The following is a 21,181-nucleotide window of genomic DNA, read 5'->3' as shown; positions in this document are numbered from 1 at the left end:
CTCTACATCTTTGAGAAAACTTTTATCTTCCACTCTAGCAAGTCCAATGTGGATTCCACCCTCTTAACCGAAGTCCAATTCCATTGGCATTCCTAGAGTGAAATCTCCCAAACATTCCCCCTTTTGTCTAAAGAAAAAGGAAGGTTTTTTTTTTCCTAACTGTAACATAGTAAAATCATATACAACTAAAACAATATCAAGTATTGTCTATATAAAAAGGAAAATGAAAATACATCCAATAAGAACAATTATCAAGTAAAAGTTACATTCACAATATACAGTCCATTTGTATTTTGCAAATTCAGAGAAAATATTAAATTATCTATCTCCTATTTGTGAGTCCAAAGTTTCGTACCTAACTTAAATTCTATTATAACTAGAGAAAAACTGTAACTATAACTGTCTAGTTTTCAACTTCATCATAGAACCCAGGGAGGAATATGAGTAGCTGGGATACAGGAGGTACAAAGTAAACAACTTCCAATAAAGAAATATCAGAGATACCTGGCTGTCTGTACAGTGCCCCTAAGTCTCCTCTGCAATGTTGGGGCATCCCTGTTTGGCCTATGGGTACCTGTTATCTGGTGGTTATTCTAATACGGTAACTGAATAAATTAAACTTTGTTTTCTAATAACCTCGGGTCACTGCTCTTCGATTTCATAATGCAATGTCATGGTTGTTTCTGCTATAATTTTCTCTAGCTGCATTTGAATATTTTTCTTATTTTCATTAGTAGGTCTTTCTAAGGCTTGTAATTTATCAATCAAATCTTTATTACTTTCATTAATAAATGTAAGTCTTCTATCACATCAGTAGTCTTTCTTCAGCTTGCATCTTAGCAATAATAACTAGTCCTAAGCTTTGTACCTTGTCAATCAGATTTTTATATTGTCAGTCGTGAAACCCCCTTTTTAAGCATAAAATATCAATTGCTTGCCTGATAATAATTACAATTGTCATGATGTTGATCCCAGCTAGAATGATTATCCCTTAATTTAATTATTCCATTTTCAAAGCTCCCATTGTGGAACCAGACAGAGGCCTAACTTTCTGATCCATAAGATTACTCCCCATTCTCTCTCTTGTAAATACCTAATTTCCTTTTTAAGAATCCCCAGGAGTCTCACAGATATAATGCTGATGACAGCATAGGTGGAGCTCTTCAGGATAGTGTGTGTGTGTGTATGTGTGTGTGTGCGCGCGCGCTCTAAGCTGTGCTGTCACTGCTTACTTGCAATATAGGAAGGTTTTGGAGGGGAGGAGCCACCTGAGAGCTAATGTAGGGAAACTGGTAGGAGAAACCCACAGAATTTATATGAAGCAGAGTAGGGGACCAAGTTGCCCACCTTGAGAGATGGAGAGCAGCTTCCCTGGGAGTTCAAAGAAACCACCACTGGCTGTTGCTGTGGTGGTGGGGTGGTGGCAGCTCTGTGGACACCAGATCTTTAAACTTCTTTCTTTGTTTTTTTTTTTTTTTTGAAAATAAAACTTGAGAGTTAAATATTAGGGAATAAACTTGAGCTATCCATGGAGCTATGTAAAAATGATCAGCTGCTCTCTTCTACACCTTTCCCTGTTATAAAGGGCCACATACCCCTCTTAGTCCTTCCTTATTCCTGTGTTCCCTCTATCTTCCTGTGACTCAGCCAGAAAACTCTGTGGTACACTCTGGCCAGCTGATGTGGACTCGGCCCTCCAAACCGACTTTCTTCTCCACTGTGAATCCCAGAGTGGCAATGCTCCTACAAACATTCCTACTTTATTTTCACATGGAGGGAGGACTTTTGTGGTCCTCCACTGCTTGCTCCATTTCCTAAATATTTACCAGAGTCAGAAAAACAATCTTCACAATATGAAACTCACTACAGAGTACATAATGTCCCGTATAATTTATTTAATTTAGGTTTCTACTATTCAGTCAGTTGTCCAGACACTCATGTACTAGTCAGATATGTGTGTGTCCATAAGGAGGTAAAAATCTATGCCAGGAATATTAGCCAAGCAGTATTTCCTATATTAATAAATTACAATTCAAATACAACTCACCACCTCAAAAAACAAATTTGATTAAATTACCCAGAGTGTATATGTTTTATTCTCTACCAGGTTAATTTGTAATCTAGTGAAGGCTTCTAATCTCTTTAGGGACCAGTTATGAACACTTGCAGACCAGTCTCTTTGAGTAGTTGTAATTAAGACGAGAGCATCTGGGCAGAATTCAGAGGACTCTTTGGCAATGATATGTTTACATCCACTTGCCCAGCACTGAAATAATTCTAGAAAAAAATTTAAATACATTTTAAGTAAAAAAATATTGTGGAAAGTTCTAGGAATTATTCATTTTAAATTGATATTGATTTTAGTAGAAATGAAAACAAACCTTTTCATGGACATCTAATTAATGTTCATGTTCTTCATCAAAAAAAAAATACCCTGCAAACAAAAAAAGGAAAGATTAGTAGTGATTTATACCTTTAGTATGTAATAGACTCAATTAATTGTTGTTTAATAATTTAAGAAGGCATGAGATTCTGCTCACAGATATTTCCCAGTGAAATATGTTATTATCTGATAGCTTTTTAATATATTTTGTTTATTTTAGTGATACCACACAGAGAATAGTTTTATATGATTGATGTAGTACAAAAAATATTTTACTAATTTTGTGATGTAGCTATAGACAAATCCCCACAGACATGATCAGAGCCTACCTCTCACAAAATAAATGGTTCCAAAAAATTAGATATCATGATTATACTAATCAATTAAAGAATCTGTTGAGATTTAAACAAACAAAAATCAGCACAATATTTAAGAATTGTTAAAACTCCCATCAAATTACTTTTAGCTATTATACATATACAAAAAAAGTCTTTTATGTCTATGGGTGATGCCTAAGGTTCTTTCCAGTTATTGTGCTAAATATTCAGACAAAAAGGAACAACAACAACAAAACATTTTGAAGATGCAATTGTGGTCACTGCTCACTATTATATTTCATTAAAGTTAGAAAGTTACAACCACAAGAGCTAAACTTTCCTCATCAATTTGCATATACATGAAATAAGAACAATGAATGCATGCTGATAATTTAGCTTCATATCTGTACTTCGAAAGTCCTAAAACTCAGTCTGGAAATGAAGCCATTTACAGTGGATGGATTACTATATATCAGTGAGAGGTAGTTCCCCACAGGCATGATAAGAGCCTACCCCTCACAGTATTATAGATATTGTATACTTGACAATACTATCCTTCAGAGATAGCTAATACTGTTTAACAAATGCAAATCATTAACAGGTTTGCTTCATTTTATGTGTTAAAGATGTATATATATTTATGGAATAATTTTGTATGCATAAATACATATGTTCTCACATACATGTACATGCACATGTACAATCTGATTCATTCAACTATTCCTACAGTGAATACATGATATATCATTCCAAAAAATAATTCTAAGCATTTGTAAAAGAAACATAATGTGATTCTAAAGAATCTTACAATAGACTTTAAAATTAAAATATCATGAAATAATTGAAATGGTTATTTTAATAGCATTAAAAATAAGGGCAGGTAAATGGGCCCTTGACTGAAAGTATTCTCCATAACCCTGGTGACCTGCATTTCATCTCTGGAACCCACATCGTGTAAGACAGAACTCACTCCTTCAAATTGTGCTCTGATCTTCATATATGTGCCACAGTAAACACACGTGTATATATAATCTCTCTCACACACACACAAACACATGAACGAACAAATAATGAATAAAAACTGATAAATAAATGCCATGAAATTTTAAAAACAATTGGGGCAATACATTTGCTAAAATAAATTTTGTCAAGTATAATTTTTGCCTTGAAAAACATTTGTAGCTAAATTCCATAGGGAGTATCCCATTTTATACAAGTTGCAAGGTTTATGCTAATCTTTCTGTATACCTTTGAAATTTAAGTCTGTATGAATCTTATAGACCGTCGTTCTGTTTTGTGTACTTTTTCTTATGTACATGAGAAAAGAAAAACAGAAGACTAGAGAGATAGATGAGGCAAATATCCCCTTGGTCCTTAGAGTTTCACGACCCTCTTACGTCCCAATGAACATAAAATAGTATGTTTCATGTTGCTGTTCCTGGTTCATAATTAACAAATCGCGATCTAACACTCGAAAACTCAAAGGGGAGGTAGAATGGCTGTGCATTAGTTTATGCAGAAATTTGAGAGTGTAATTTATGTATAAACTAATGAATTAATTCATGAGAATCTGGATGTGGTTAGAGGATTTAAGCCTATTCACCATGTAATCTTTGCTTAGAAAACATATAGTTTAGAGGTTTTGACCAGCTGGTGATTGAGATCATTAAACAAAAGTTAGGCAGGTTTTCTTTTTTCTACTCAAATTACCCTGAAGCCAAGAATGAGGACTACATGTTACCTGTCATAATTGATATACTGTTTAAGAACAAATATGACATGTGGGAAATATTTGAGTTTTCTCCAAAGAACCTTGGTTTTGCATTTTCAAGAAATCTGATTCCTTATTAAGTAATGAATAATATGAACAGAAGCATATGCCTAAAGGAAAAAAAAATCTGGCAACTTATCAGTCAATTAAAGAGATTCAAAATTTTGCTTTATGTAACTAATAACAAAATTTGAGCTTATAGGCAAGAGCCAAGGTTGCAAAAGACAATCATTCAAATAAGACTAATACTATTAAAATTCTACTGTGAAAGTCCTACAGAATTGTTTTTGTTGTTATTAAAAATACTGAGAAATCAGGCACTAGGGAAATGTCCAGAGATCTACAAGGATGACTCCAACTAACAATCTAAGCAATAGTGGATAGGCTAACCTTAAATGCCCTTCCCTGATAATGAGATTGATGACAACATTATATGCCATACTAGAGCCTTCATCCAGTAGCTGATGGAAGCAGAAGCAGACACCCACAGCTAAACACTGAGCCGAACTCCTAGAATCCAGTTGCAAGGAGGAGTGATGCGCAAAGGGGTCAAGACCATGAAAAACCCACAGAAACAGATGACTTGAACAAGGAGGAACTCATGGACCCCAAACTGATAGCTGGGAAAGCAGCATAGAACTGACCCAGAACCCCTGAGTGTGGTGTTGTTGGGAGGCCTGGACAGTCTATAGGGCCTCTGGTTCTGGATCAGTATTTTGGGAGCCCATTACATATAGAGGGATATTCCCTCAGCCTAGACCCACTGGGGAGGGCCTGGGCCCCGCTCCAAATGATATGACAGACTTTGAAGACTCCCCCCTATGTGGTGAAAAACGGAAGGTTTAAAGAGGAAGCTCACATCTTAAAATGACCAATGATATCTTCTTAACTTGTGGATTAGTTTGGATTTTAGATTTTCCCACAGGTACCTAGATTAGAAGGCTGCTACTAAAGATGGCATTATTGTAAGTACTACACTTTTCAGAGGAAAGGACAGAGGGAAGTCTTTTGGTCACTGGAGTCATGCACTTAAAGGGAGTAAGGAGACTCTCCATTTGTTTTCCTCTTCTGCTTCATTTTACATTGGAAAACCTGGCATTGAATAATCCCTACAAAAGTCCTAAACTAGAATCAGTGGGTGCCACAACTCACATCTAGGACATGAACTTTTATAACTGTAAATCAATGTTAAGCATTTTCTTCATTGGTGGAATTTTTAGATGATATTTTAATGAGAGCTAACAAGAAACTATGACTTGATAGTGCTTGAAATCCCAGGCTAATATCCACAATAATCTTCACTTGATAAAACTCTTTATTAATAGGCAATGGACACAGAAAGCTAAATCTTCAGTATATGCTTTCATCCTGGAGTCCAGCATGAATAAGAGGACCCTGACATTATTAAATATAAGAAGATTTTATATATATATATATATATATATATATATATATATATATGTAATTAACCAAGGATTCAAATTCAAATGTTTTTTTTCTTTTACACTCTAAAGAGAAAATGAGAAATGGCCTTGATCATATAGGTACAAGAGACCACTTCGTGAATATAACACCACTATTCCAGGTCTAAGAGCAAAATTCAATAAGTGGGACCTCCTGAAACTGAGAAGCTTCTGCAATGCAAAGGATATGGTCACTAAAACAAAATGGCAGCTTACAGAGTGGGAAAAGATCTTCTCCAGTTCCACATCTGACAGGAGGCTGATCTCCAAAATATATGTAGGACTCAAGAAAGTAAACACCAAAATACCAAAGAATCTAAGTTTAAAAGAAAATGGGTACAGAACTAAACAGCGAATTCTCAACAGGAGAAACTCAAATGGCTGAAAGGTGTTCAAGGAATTGCTCAACATCCTTAGCCATCATAAAAATGCAACTCAAAATGACTGTGAGGTAGGTAGCATCTGAGACATGTCAAAATGGCTAAGGTCAAAGACACCAATGACAGTTTATGCTGGAGAGGATGTAGAGAAAGGGGGCACTCCTCCACTGCTGGAGGGAGTGCAAATGCATATAGCCACTTTGGAAATCACTAATGGCAGTTCATCAGGAAAAGGGGAATAGGTCTACCTCAAGATCCAGCAACACCACTCTTGAGCATACACCCAAAAGATGAACAATCATACCACAAGGACAATCGCTCAGCTATATTCATAGCAGCATTATTCTTAATAGCCAGAACCTAGAAGCAACTTAGATGCCCCTCAACTTAAGTATAGACCTCCCTTGTAAAGTGGGAAGGGGTACAAGGGAGGGGATAGGGAATGGAAACATGGAAGATCAAGGAGACCTAGTTGAAGGAAGTATGAAAGGGGAGAGCAATGAAAGAGATGTCTTGATAGAGGGAGACATTATCCACTTAATGGGAAACCTGGTGTTGGAGAAATTCTCAGGCATCCACAAGGATGACCCCAGCTAAAGCTGCTAACATTAATGGTGAGGTCTGAATGGGCCTTTCCTTTTGGTCATATTAGTGACTACTCTAATTGTTATCATAGAGCCTATCATAGAGCCTGATTGAAGCAGATAAAGTGATCCACAGCCAACCACTAGACTAAGCTTCTGGAGTTCAGTGGAAGAGAGCATTGATCAGGGAAGAGGAGCCTGGTTCTGCCTCAACTTGGGATACCATACTTGTTGACTCCTCTGAGGAGTGGAAAGGGAGTAGAAAGGTGGGAGCTGGGAGGTGGGGAGAATGGGAGGGAGGGGAAAGTGGGGTTGGTGTATAAAATAAAAAATAGGTTTTTTTAAGAGTAAAAAAAAAAAGAGCCTCCATTATAATTCTAAATTTTAGTCAAAGTAGACTTTTTTTTTTCTAATTCTGCAGAATACCAGCTGTCCCTTTTAGCTGATGCCTTTCCTACAGATGCTATGAGAATACTTCTTTGCAAATGGGGTCTACAAATCAAATCAGTCAGATCAACACATGAGGAAGGGCATCCATTCTTTAGCTGCCCCACATTCAAACTGCTAAATATGCATCTACATTAGTATTTTATTTAGGAGTGAATAAAGATATTAAGCGATAGAATAGCCAGGGAGTGTGGATCTTGTGTAAGACTCCTATGCAGGTGCTACCCCTATTGATAAAGGAAATACAGGAACCTTTCTTTTCTTTTCTTTTCTTTTTAGAAATAGAGAATGTTTGGTAAACAGTGCCTGTGGTCATTTTAGCTCAGCTTGCTTGGGCCTGATAAGGGCAAAGCTGGGGCTTCAGGTGCCTGCGGGGAGGCTACTGAGGTCCTGAGATCATTAGAGAGAACAGTAGCAGGCAGAAGGGAGGAAGACAATTATTTTGGGGTGTTTATCCTTGAAGCTGGATACGAAAGTGGATTTTTTTTTTAAGTGGCAAAAATCACCCACATCATACAATAGTACTGATAGTAAAAGCATTATGTTTTAGTCACCACCACCCAGGAAAATACAAAGAACACAATTTTACTTTGCTCCTTTTGAAATGAATAGGACAATGTGATAGTTTCCAAAATCATGAGTTTTCCTTTGTGATATGCTCGGCCTCTTTGAGACCATGCCGTGGTAATATACCTAGGCATTAAGAGTACAGCTTATGGATTCGGGGTGATTCAATTCTGCAAGAAGCTGGTGAGTAACAGAATCAACACACAGTGCTCAAAGGTTGGGACAGCACATGAACACAACTCCAGGGTAGTGTTGGGGCAGGGAAATCTAGTCAGCTTTCCTGTAGTATATGGGGTGGGTGGTTAAGAAAGATGTGTTAGCCAGAAATAAATATGAAAGGACAAATGCATGCATTGCACCAGTTATGTGCAATACATTCTGCCCCTCTTTCTCAGTAGGGCAGGACTCTAAGCATAACAAAATATTCATCAAATACACAGCAGACACTGTCAGGGGACTGACTTTCCTCCTTCCATTTTCCATAATTCTGTAGGGCATAAAAGTATATCCTTCCTCCTTATTAGAATGTAAATTTTCATGTATATTCAATAATGAAATTATTCCAAGGATAGACACATGCTTTATTTCTGTTAGCTTGCTTATATCTCTGAATTACTTAAAAGAGTTCACAAAATTATTGTATTACTTTTCATAGACCAAGGAGGGGATATTTGGAGGTATTTCTCCATTTCTAATAATACATTGACAATCTTTGAGCATTGACTTTGGAAGTTAAGAACTATTAGCTCTTCTGAACTATTGATTCTTAAATTATATACCATCTCACATATCATTTTGGAAAATTTCTATCAATATTTTCCTCTAAGTTAATTCATATTTAAATGACACAAACATTCAGTTGACTAGATAGTCTTTCCAGGAAATACACTTGTCCTCTTCTGATCATCTTTAACTTTTTACTAAAAGTGTGTTCTTTTCTGATTTCAATATAAGTTAAATTAATATGTAACCATTTTGTTAAATATAAAAAAAATTTACTCTAATATGTGAACTAACAGTGTTTTGTTTACTTCCTGTTAGGCTGTTGAAAGGTCAAAATTTAGTAGCTCATTAAATTCAAGCATTTTTGTAAAAGAAATTTCTGCGAATGTATTTTTCACTGTATCTGAGGGTCCGTGCTGACAGGAACAATACCATTTAACAAAGGACTTGAAGTAAGAATTCTAGTGAACATTATTCTACTGCCAAACATGAGCTTAAGTAGTAAGAAGCAGGATGCTGGGTGTCTTTCAATCAGGAATTAATGAATATATATAGCAACAGTATTTTTGTGATTAAAAACACAGTCAAGGCTTCCTGTACATAGTGTCTCATTATTTATCTCCACAGGCACATATAATACATTAGACTATGGTTCTCATTTGATACTTGAAAGGACTAATGCATGGTATGTCTTGAGAGCCTCCACTAACAAATGACATTAAGAAATAAGGAATTGCTGTGGATCGTTGGGTAAAGCTGACTTTGTTGCATCCTGGTTAAATTTGCATCAATCTTCAGAGGAATCATGTGTGGTAATCAAACAGATGTGAGCTGCCTGTGTTTTATTACTAGGTAAAATATTTATGCAAACTTTCCAATAAGTACGAGATGTAATTTCAATTCAAATACTCCCAGTAGCACTTTATCAACCCTAAAAATAAATAAATACTTCTTCATTTTACATTTCTACCAAAACTGATTTCATTTTTTAAGGTTTCTTGTAGCTCTTTTCTCCCTGCCTTTCACATTCACTTACAAGAATATCATTATCAGGTAACATATTCTCAATAGCTTTTGAGGCTTCCAGATGGACAGGGTTGAGTTACTTTCTTATTTTCTACAAGTATGAAGACTAAATACCTTCACAACTTATCTGATTACTTCATGACATATTTGGTCATTGTAAGTTAAAGGAATGCTCTCTTTTTTTTACAGCTTAAGTCCTGTTCTCATATATCAGATAAAGTTGAAATCTTAGTTACTGTTTCTGTTCTGCTTTCTGTCTAGTCATGCTCAGCTTTGTGTTTATAAATTATTACACACAGAGGTGACAGAATCGCTTTCTACATGTAGCTACCTTCTGAAAGAAGTTGAAGTTTTGAAATTAAAATTCATTAACATAAAGTGAAAAGTATTTTTCAATGCAGAAATGATGAATGGAAGAAAGTGTGGGGAGCAGTAGTCCCTTCACTGGAAAATGAAGCCAATCAACAAAGAACTATTTCAATTTGAACTCACTCTGAATGCAAAATAGGTCAGAGAATAAACTCCCTGTGGAGTTAACTCTGCCGCACAGGAAAACACACACTGGTTTATTTAGGCTTCCCAGGCTGAGTTCCCTTTGAAGCGTCTAAGGCCACACTTTCATCCTTTAGCAGGCCAGGCATGAAACACTGATCAGGTAACAATACCTGTGGGCAAAATATACCCAGAATCCCCCATGGTCCCGTTGTAGCGTTGTCAGCTTCTTTCATAATATCGATAAGGTGGATTCCTGATAGCAGACAAAGGAGTCACGTTGCCCCCGATTGCCTTGGCACCTCGGGTGTCTTTGGTGTTCATTCTAGAAAGCGAGAGCCATCGGGATGTACTAAAAAGTAAAACCACCCAGGAATGATTCCAAGGAGAAGTTAAATCTCAAATGGTCTGAAGTCCAGCTTTGGAAAGGTCAGGCAGCAGACGCAGCGCAGAGGGCCAGAGGCTCTTTTTCTTAGCAGAAAGCTCAGAAGGTTTAAACTTTCTTGCCCAAGGCAACAGACCTGGGCAACAAAGAGCCTGAAGCATAGATTAATTCCCCATATAGGGTTTTTTCTTTCAGCACAGTGACTTCAGATGAGTCTAGAAGAGATAGATTTGCAGGAACCAAATAAGGGATGCTATTTCATGTTGTTGTGCTCATTTGTAGTTTTCACATCATCTTCACAAATACAAAACTAACCCCTACAAAGAAGGTAGAGTTATACTTACTAATAATGCCTTTTGTATACTATTCCCAAAACAGGACCCCTAGCCATATTGCTATATTCCTAATTCTTTCCAATGAGCTTCTTGAAATACATCTTGTCAGTAAGACCCTCCATGTCTGACCCTACTGAAAATGATAGATCAAACAGAAAAAGATTGACTGGCTTTATTTCTCTGTGTACCTTTTGTAATAATCTCACGGGTTCTGTATGACTTATTATTTTCGCTATATCATGATTCAGGGCTCAGTGGCAGTGAGAGAGATATTGAGGACTATCAGTACTAAGAATATTCCAAGGCACAGAGTAGATGTTCAATTATCATTTATAGAATGAGTGAACATTATAACAGTCTCAGAAAATAAGTTATATGTATAAAATCTGCAATTATAAAGCAGGATGTGATAAATTAGTAAATCAAAACAATGAAAAAAATCATGATATAAAGACTGTGTTATGGCCTAGGATTATTCATTATATAAACCAATTATCATGGCATTCATTAAGCGATGATAATATCTAGCCTAATATGAGAAATCTTACACACAATTATATAAAAACGGAGAGTGAAGACAGCTATTTCAGAAGCAGAAGATACAAAGGTTGAAAGCATATTACAAAGTATATCGTGGGTTTGGATATGGAATCATCCCCTTATTTGTTACGTCACTTCTCTAATGAACAATCCTTCTGTAAAATAAGGATGACATTTTTTATACAAAACTAGTTGATGAGTTTGTAAAATCTAAAATGGATAATTCAGGTAAGTGCCTGACCTATGAAAAATAATTAATTAATATTTAGTTTTTGGTTTTGTTTTAAACATTAATGTACCATCATTTATTTTGACCTAGACAAGAAGGCAAACATTTAATAATGTGTCAGTATCAGATTTCATGCTAATCATGTAAAGATGAATTTCCAGATAGATTCATGATGATCAATTCCTAAATAAAATTTAAGGCTACTTAAGATCAAACAGTATCCCCTTTAGGGATATCTCTGCTAATTATGAATATTTGCAGTAAGTGTACATGCACTGGCTATATTGACTATAGGAGCTTTATTTTTGAAATCATATACTGGCTTATGTAACTTAAGAGGCATTATCCACTACTTGTTTTTGCATAAAGTACAATGTATATATACATATTTTGGTCTTTTAAGACGCACAATTTATGTTATTTTTAGAGATATCACAACTTCATTTTTATTCAGAATATGTATGGATCAGACATCTTAAAAAGAGCATGAGATGGTTTTCAAAATCCTATGTTGACATATCAATCACAATTTCTAAATCAGTTCTTAGTATAGACTTGAAAATGCTGAAATATTTTTATGAAAAAAATTTAGATTTTTGAAACCTTTTTTGTCTCAAATATACGTCTTTAGATAATAATCCTCATTAAACCATAAAAGTCATTCTTTATTCAAATTTATTTATTAGCATATACTCAGTCAGCAGACACTATAAATCAGAGTCCCTCTCAATCAAGTATTTTTTAAATGTAATTCTTAGGGATGCTGAAACAGCATCAGCACGTGTTGTTAGCATTTAATATTAATCAAATTTTCATTAGAGAAAATTATATTATAAAGTAATTAGAAATTTTTACCAAGGGGTATTGAGATTTTTACATTGTTAATTTTTTCACTGAATCCCAGAAGAAAGTATTAACATTATTATTAACAGTTTTGTTATTGCGACATTATTCTCACAGGGACATCAGTGGGGGAAGGGACAAATTTGACAGTATATAATGACACATGTGATGGAAACACCATATTGAACTCATTATTTTATACGTTAAAGCTCCTTGATGTTATATTTATTTTGCCTTCTATTCATTTTAGGGATTAAATAGTATTTTGTGTCTCCTATTATGCAAGTAAGAAATCTGGGTGATATCAATTTGGTGGCAAATATGTATTTGCATTTGGCTTTATATCACTGGACAAAATAATTTATTCAAGAACTGTTATCAGATATTTTCACCATCTTAACTTCAGGCCAACGCACCTGACGGTTTTTCTGTTACATTCCTGCTTTAGTTCACATGGAAACCAACTTATATGAGATTAAAATTACCTTCCCCATCATAGGCTGATTCCAAATAAAAATGTGTATATTGTATATATGTATATTGTTGTGTATGTGTTTTTGTGTGTGTGTCTTGTATGTGGTGTATGTGTCTGTACATGTGTGTTGCAACCTAAAAATTGGAAAATTAGAGAGCAGCAAGAAGTTTTAGATGATGGTGGAAAGAAAATAATGTGAAATGTATATTGCATTGAAATAGAATGAGAGGCTGTTTTAGAGAAGACTAAGAAACAGCCAGAGAATTATGGGAATCAAGGAGAGGAGTAGAAGGGAGACATAAATTATAGGAAGTTATAATGGCATTTGAATCTGAAAATGTCTTAGAGAAACTTTTATTTTTAATGGTAACATAATATGATCATATATGTACACACATACACACACACACACACATATAGCCCCATTGTAACAGAGGAAATATAACAGCAATCAGAAGAGTATATGTATTTGTTTGATAAACACAACACAATATAGTATAAAATTGTCATTGTCTCACATAATACTGTACTTGGTAGTTAGGATTCTTTGGAGCAGCAGTACTTATAGAATGAATCTCTCTCTCTCTCTCCATATATATATGTGTGTGTGTGTGTTGTGTGTTATATATTATATACATTATACAGTTATACATATATAACTTATATATGTATATATAATTTATAATATATATATATACATATATATATATATATATTAGAATCACATACAGGATAAAGTACAACTAATCCAAAAATGGGAGAATAAGAACTGAAAGAACATGAATACAAAAGTTGCTCAGTACACAAGGCTGGATGTGTCAAATGTGTCAGCTGGTCTTCAGTAGATATAGGAATTCAGAAGTGGGCTTGGGCTCTAATATGAAGGATTGGACTGTCTAGAAATACAGGAGTAATCAGACAAAAGCAAAAACTTACATCCTCCATTTCCTTATATATATTTCAAGCAGAAAGTATAAACCAGATTAAAGCTGTGTCTTCCTGACTTGATGCAAAATAATGACTGCGTCTTCTGGTCTCTAAGATTTGAACTAGATTTATATTCACCTCATTCAAATCAAGAAAAAATATCTCACACAGGTGTGGTCTCCATTTCTGGATATTAGTTCATTCCAAATGTAGTCATAATGACAACCAAAAATAGCCATCACTATGTTTAAGATACATAGATGAATTTTACCTAAGAGAGATGTAAAATTTTCTTTGAAATAAATATATAATATTATACCTGGAAAGGTGGGCAGAACATGCATGGACATATCTTTTATTAAAAAGCAAATTTGCTTTCACTATATTTTTATATATAATATTACAAGTGTCTACTTTCAATATGTTGACATATTACTTTCAGGAAAAAATTCTTATATAATGTTAAAGATGTTCCATCTTCAATTTGTTGACACTACTGTCAAGAAATATATATGCATATATATGTATATATATTTATGCATATATTATTTAGAAGCTGAAACATTTTTCTAATCTTTTAATTATTTCACTTTTACACAGAACAAATTGACTAGGATATTAATGAATGTCCAATATCCTATTTTCATTTGTTTTTCTGCAAGCAAGAATGTACCATAAGAAAACAGATAGTGAAAATTCATTATTTTTATGAGTTTTTGCACATTTACTCACTGACATGATTCAGAAAATAGTTGGAAGTAAGCTGAAATTTATTTCAAGAACCTTTTATATTAGCATGAATTTTCGGGTGTCGGTGTTGGAATGAACCTCACTTGAGAAGAAAATTTCTGAACAGAACTAGTCCTCTGCATTTTATTACAGAGAGCAAAATTATTTTTCCCGGGGAACATTTGCAAGAGGCAGATCTTGGGGAGAAAAGTGTCTCTGCAGGCTATTGAAAGGAAGCACACTGCTCTCATGCTCAGAGCTACACAGCTGGTACCATGGGAGAAGACAGTCAGATCCTTTCTAATGGGAAAATGAAGTCAGATCAGGCTTCCCTTTTCCTTTACAAAATGTAATTATGTAAACTACAAAGCTCCATTATAGACAATGTGTATAATTAGTACCATTTTCCTCTTAATTTTAAATAAAGCATGTTAGTTGTGAATGTCATGCCAACACATTTCCTACAGATGCCATAAACAATGAACAATCAGATATCCATTTGGGGTGTTTTTGTGGTTATTATTTCAAATTGTGAAAACTCATAATAAAAATCAATGTAATGAACAAACACCATTATATGTTGATAAACATCACACTCTTTCAATTTCAGACAAAGCCGACGAATATTAATCAGAGTGTGTACTGTAAACTGATGATATAAATGGGATTTCCAATATCTATTAAGTTTCTTCTCACAATTCAGCTCTAAAAAATCCTCACACAAATGATATATGGCATTCATCATTCAAAGTTTTCAGAATAACATTAGCATATTTATAAATTATAAAAATACCCTAAAATACCAATTGATAATGAATTGGCTTGATATTAAGAGCTGGCTAGACCCAAGGTAACAACTTAATCTTTCATAATCTTATTATAGGTAGCTTGACACTTCCTTCTACTTCAGGGTTATAAAAATGACGATAAAGAATTAGATGGTACATGTTAAGAATTGAATTATAGGTCTATAGATGCCGGTGTACATTTAGATACCAAATTATAAGAAGCATAGTTTGCTTTTAGAGGCACTGTTCTTTCAGATGGTGCCAACACCTGTCCTCTAACTCCTTCCATATCATTCGAAGCTATACCACCCTCCCCCAATATCATATACTTTTTTTAAATCATGAAACCCATTTAGTACATGTGTGAAGTGCTATCCACTTTATGGCCTTAATTAATGAAGAATTTGTAAAGTGTGATTTACACCGTTCAATATAAATATTCTTGTACTTTGATGAAGAAAATAAAATGTCACAAAAGATAAAAGGATACTCATATTGAATTAAATAATACATGACTTTTATATTCTCTCTCTCTCTCTCTCTCTCTCTCTCTCTCTCTCTCTCTTTAACCTGTATCACTTCCTAAGTTGTTATCAGAGAGATGAGAAAACTAAGAAACAAGGCCAACAAAATATGGGTTTGTAATTTCTTAATGAATAACAGACCAATTCAAATTACAGCAATGTTCAGAGATTAGGACAATCCCATTCTGTAATACTTGAAAGCTTCATTGATGCTAGCATTAAGACCATTATCATGAGCTGTTTTTCCAAATCAAAACCAATTATTTTCTTCTTGTAGGGATAATGGAAAGTATGATGTAAGAATAACTATGTAAATTAAAATTCCACATGAGTAAGCCCACGTTTTACTATAAAATAGAGACTAAATTTTACCTGTAGTTCATTTAAACCCTCATTTATTTTTGTTAAACAATAACAGAGAATAAAGTTCCATAGTAAATTGGATAGGGTGCATATTTTTACATAGCATGGGACTTTATCCAATGGGGAAAAAGGAACTACATTTACTAAGTCCAAGAAAGACATGTATTACTGCATTTCATCATTAAATAAATACATTGCCATTTACTCAAACTCAATCAATTGAAGACTGAGGAAATTAAAAGTTTCACAAAGATGTGTAGAACAAAGGTAAGTAATTATGACATGATGTGCAGCTGACACACGCTATTGCTAAGCCTTCCATGAGAACAGAAGGAAAGAAATGAATCTCTTTGATGTTGTAAACATTGGAACATTTCATAGACAATTTGGTGGTCAAAGTGCTTCAAGGATGAAAAGACCAAAGGTGAAAGAGTTCACTTTTAAATCCTCCTTAAAAAGTAATTGCAGGAAAATTTACTGGAGAAGTTCAGTTTTTCACTGGAAAAAAAAAAGTCATGTTTTTATAATTTCATAATTCATGCCATAAATGAGTAGAAATTTCCTTGGAACAGCCTGGTGTAAATATGTTAACCTTACAAGATCAACCATAATCTCTTCCCTTGAACTTGAATAGTGTTCAAAAACTCAAGTACAAGGGTGGAATTTAATGCAGCCTGGAAAAACAAATTCTGAAATGACCACAAGATTATACTAAATAGATCCCCACAAAGGCCATTATTTAAGGATTTATGTAGTCAAACTATATTTAACTATAATTCAATAAAATGCCCATAATAATTCTTTCTCTTGTATCTTTAAACCAGTCAAGTGAAAAAAAATCTAAAAAATAAATAAGTAATAATAGTACTAAAATCCAACAGAATGAATAATTATTAAAATTAAATTTGTAGGTTGGATAGATCTGAGGAAAGAAACTTAAATTTGAAGTTAAGGAAACAAATTGTCTAAACAAACATCACTAATGTTCTTAAGATCAACTAATCCCCAAGTCTCATTCATAGCTCTGTAGTAGGAATCCACAGAGGTCTCCCTTTCCTGTCTGACCCCATTCCCATTTGATTACAATAGTTTTCTCCCTAAACTTCTTTTTCTTAGCTCATTCCATTATCTCAAACTACAACACCAGGAGGTATTTATTGGGAATGGGAACAAACTATCTAGGCCTTACAAGGAACTGGTGACTTAAGTGAAGACCCTCCCACTCCCTCCTCACTTCCTTATCCAATCTCCTGTCTCATCCCTAGAGCTGCAACAGAATGCCAGCTGCAACATTTCTCACCCTCCCCCACATACCCTGCACCGGCATCTCATGTGAATCGCAGGTTATCACCTCCTAACATGGCTCCCCAAACTCAGTCGCTGTATTCCAGTCCACAACTGTGGGAGAACTCTCTAATCCCCACGATCCTATCTCCCAGTCTCCTCTTCAGCTGTAGAGCCAAACACCCACGACAGCATTCCCTGCTCTCGTTCTCATCTTTAGTGGATCCCACAAATTATCCACTTCTAACATTCCTCAGCATACTCATTGCTTTGTCCCAGGCTAGAACCCAGCAGGCACCTCCAGCTAAAGCAAGGGTCATTCCTCCCAGGGCAACAAGAGAACAGAAGATGAACCCACACTTCTGCTGCTCCTGAGATCCCATCTCTCTAGTCTCCCCATCAGCTATATAGCAGGCAAGCTGTTGGACTCATCACCAAATGATCACAAAGACCTTGTTGCCAACCTCCCCTCCTCAGCTCATCCCAATATCCCAGCATCCCCCCAACCATCTGGCATTTCCTGTGAAAACACCAGCAGAGCAGGTGAATAAAACAGGGAACATGCAGCTATCACATTCTCTGAAAATCAAGAGAGGAAGTTGAAACCAACTAACAAAACACCCATCCAACAATGACATATTCATAAATCATCACCTAGTTTTATAATCATCTCAAAACCAGATGCTTATATGCCATCATAACAACACAGTAACATACAGATTGATTTGTATCTTTTAGAGCAACTCTCCTACCACAATAGTCCCTGATTATTCCAGTATAGCTGAATGTCAAGAAAAAAAAAAAAAAAAAAACTATAAGGCGACAATAGAGGTCCTTAAAGAGGAAATCAATCAAGTCCTTAAAAGATCTGGGAAAATAAAAAGAATCAGAAAAGATAAATAAATCACTTAAAGAATATCAAGAAAACACAAATAGTTAAAGGAAACAAATAAAACTACACAAGACCTGAAAATGGAATTGAAAGCAATAACATAAAGACAATCTGAGGCAACTTTGGAAATGAAAATTTTATGAATTTGAACAGGAACTACAGAAGCAAGCTTCACCAGCAGAATATAAGTGATGGAAGAGAGAATCTCAGACATTGAAAATATGAAAGAAGTACGGATACATTTAACAAAGTAAATATTAAACCTAAATATCCCTGATACGAAACATCCAAGATGTCTGGGACATTATGAAAAGGCCAAACCAAGGAATAACAGGTATGGAACAAGGAGAAGATTCCCATCACAGAAGTCTAGAAAACATTTCCAACAAAATCATAAAAGAAAAATTTCCTAACCTAAAGATTGGAAATTCAAGGTATAAGGTGCATATGGGACACCAAACATATTCACTGCCAACATAAAAATAAAAACATTACACATACACAACAACAACAACAAAAGAATATGAAAAGCTGGAAGGAAAAAAACCAAGGAGAATATAAACGCAGACCTAATATAATTACAACTGACTTTTCTTTGGAGTCAAAAAGCTAGAAGAGCTTCCGCAGATGTGATGCATACCCTGAGACTTCAGATGTGATCCTAGGCTGCCATACCCAACAACTATTTGAGTCAACATAGATGGAGGAAATAAGAAATTCCTTGATAAATAGAATTAAAATAGTATCTATAAATAAATCCAGCCCTACAGGTGGTGCTAGAAGGAAACTCAAACCAAAAGAAGTTAATAGAACTAATGAAAACAGGAATTCACTCATACTATCAAAATGAATAAAAAGAAAGCACACACACACCCTCCCCATACACACCACCACCACCAACAAACAAACAAATAACAAGAATCAACAATTGCTGGTCATTATTATCTCTCAATATCAATGGTCTCAATTCCCCATTGAAAACACAAACACTAAGAGAATGGATTAAATTGGAATGGATTTTCATAGTATATAGGATCAATATCAAATGGCAACATGAAAGAGATTAAAATTACCAAATATATGAAGGAAATTCATGACTTCAAATTATGAATCTATAAGGCAAGTGTTTGTATTCTGTAACAATATAAATCAACAATTCACAGAGCTGGCAAATCCTACAGATCAGAAAATCAACAAGTACTACTAATACATGATTCTGTCAAAGATTTTTTTCAGTAGTAGTTTTCCATTTAACTTAAAAAAAAAAGAAAAAGAAAAAGAAAAGAGATACCATAATAGAGGAAGCCATTATAGGTTTGAAGAGAAATCTGGCACTAGGGAAATGTCTAGAGACCTACAAGGATGACCCCCAACTAACAATCTGAACAATAGTAGACAGGCTTCCTTAAATGCTCTTCCCTGATAATGAGGTTGATAAATACCTTAGATGCCATCCTAGAGTCCTCATCTAGTAGCTGATGAAAGCAGAAGCAGACACTCACAGCTAAACACTGAGCCGAACTCCTGCAATCCAGCTTCAGAGAGGGAAGAGTGATGAACAAAGGGGTCAAGACCAGGCTGGAGAAACCCACAGAGACAGCTGACCTGAACAAGGGGGAGGTCAGGGACCCCAGACTAATAGCTGGGAAACCAGCCTTGGACCGACTCAGACCCCCTGAACATGGGTCTCAGTTAAAAGGCCTGGGCAGTCTAAGGGACCTCTGACAGTGGAACCAGGATGTATCCCTGGTGCACAAAAGGACTTTGGGAGCACATTCCCCATGGAGGGATATTCCCTTAGCCTAGAGGCAGGAGGAAGGGCCAAAGCCCTATTAAAAATGACTTGACAGATTTTGATGATTCCTCCTAGAAGGAATTGCCCTCCTGTGAATTGGGTGGGGAATAGGATGAGAGTGGGCGTTTGGGGTAATGGGAGGATGGGAGGGAGAGGGAACTGGGATCGATATGTAAAATAAGAAAAAATAATTTAAAAAAAGTAAAATTAAAAAAATTCAATAAATAAAGAGAAATTTCAGGGATAAATATTTCCACTGAGATATGTAGCCAATCACAACTGTATGTTTGTATGATCAATATTTATAAGTTATTTCTCACTTTACCAGACAAATAGCTCCCATGGAAAGTACTGTTACAATGGAGAGTATTGTGATTTGAATGAAGGAACCCAAAGTTAAAAGATACTCTGAGCTCATTTTCTATATTTGAAAGTTAAGAAATATTGCACCTAGAAAAAAAATGTATCTTACAAATTAACCTTTGATCCATGTCAGTTTGATTTATATTCATGAATTGAACACACACTGGGCCAGAAAAATAGCACTACAGAGGGCATCTTATAACCTCCTGCATAATGAGTGTCTTAGGTCAAAATGTCAAGTTTACTAATTGATCTATTCATTCACCAGGCAACAGACCATGATCTCACCAGAGTTTGTTATAGTTATTGACAAGGCAATCCTATAATTCATATGTAAACAGAAATGGGCAGTACTAACTAGAAAATATTAAACAGAAATTAACTCTAATTCGTTATTGACAGAATGTCCTAGAAATAACATACAAAGTTATAATCAACTAAATTTCAAAACACGTAAGAAAAGGAAAACAATGTTTTTTTTCAATTAGTTGTAGTATAATAACCAGTATAATAATAGAAGAAAAAAATGGGTGGATAGCTCTGCCTCTAGGTCTCT

This window comes from Phodopus roborovskii, unplaced genomic scaffold (genome assembly GCF_943737965.1).
Source record: "Phodopus roborovskii unplaced genomic scaffold, PHOROB, whole genome shotgun sequence".
NCBI lineage: Eukaryota > Metazoa > Chordata > Mammalia > Rodentia > Cricetidae > Phodopus > Phodopus roborovskii.
Note: the sequence above shows the minus strand (reverse complement) of the source record.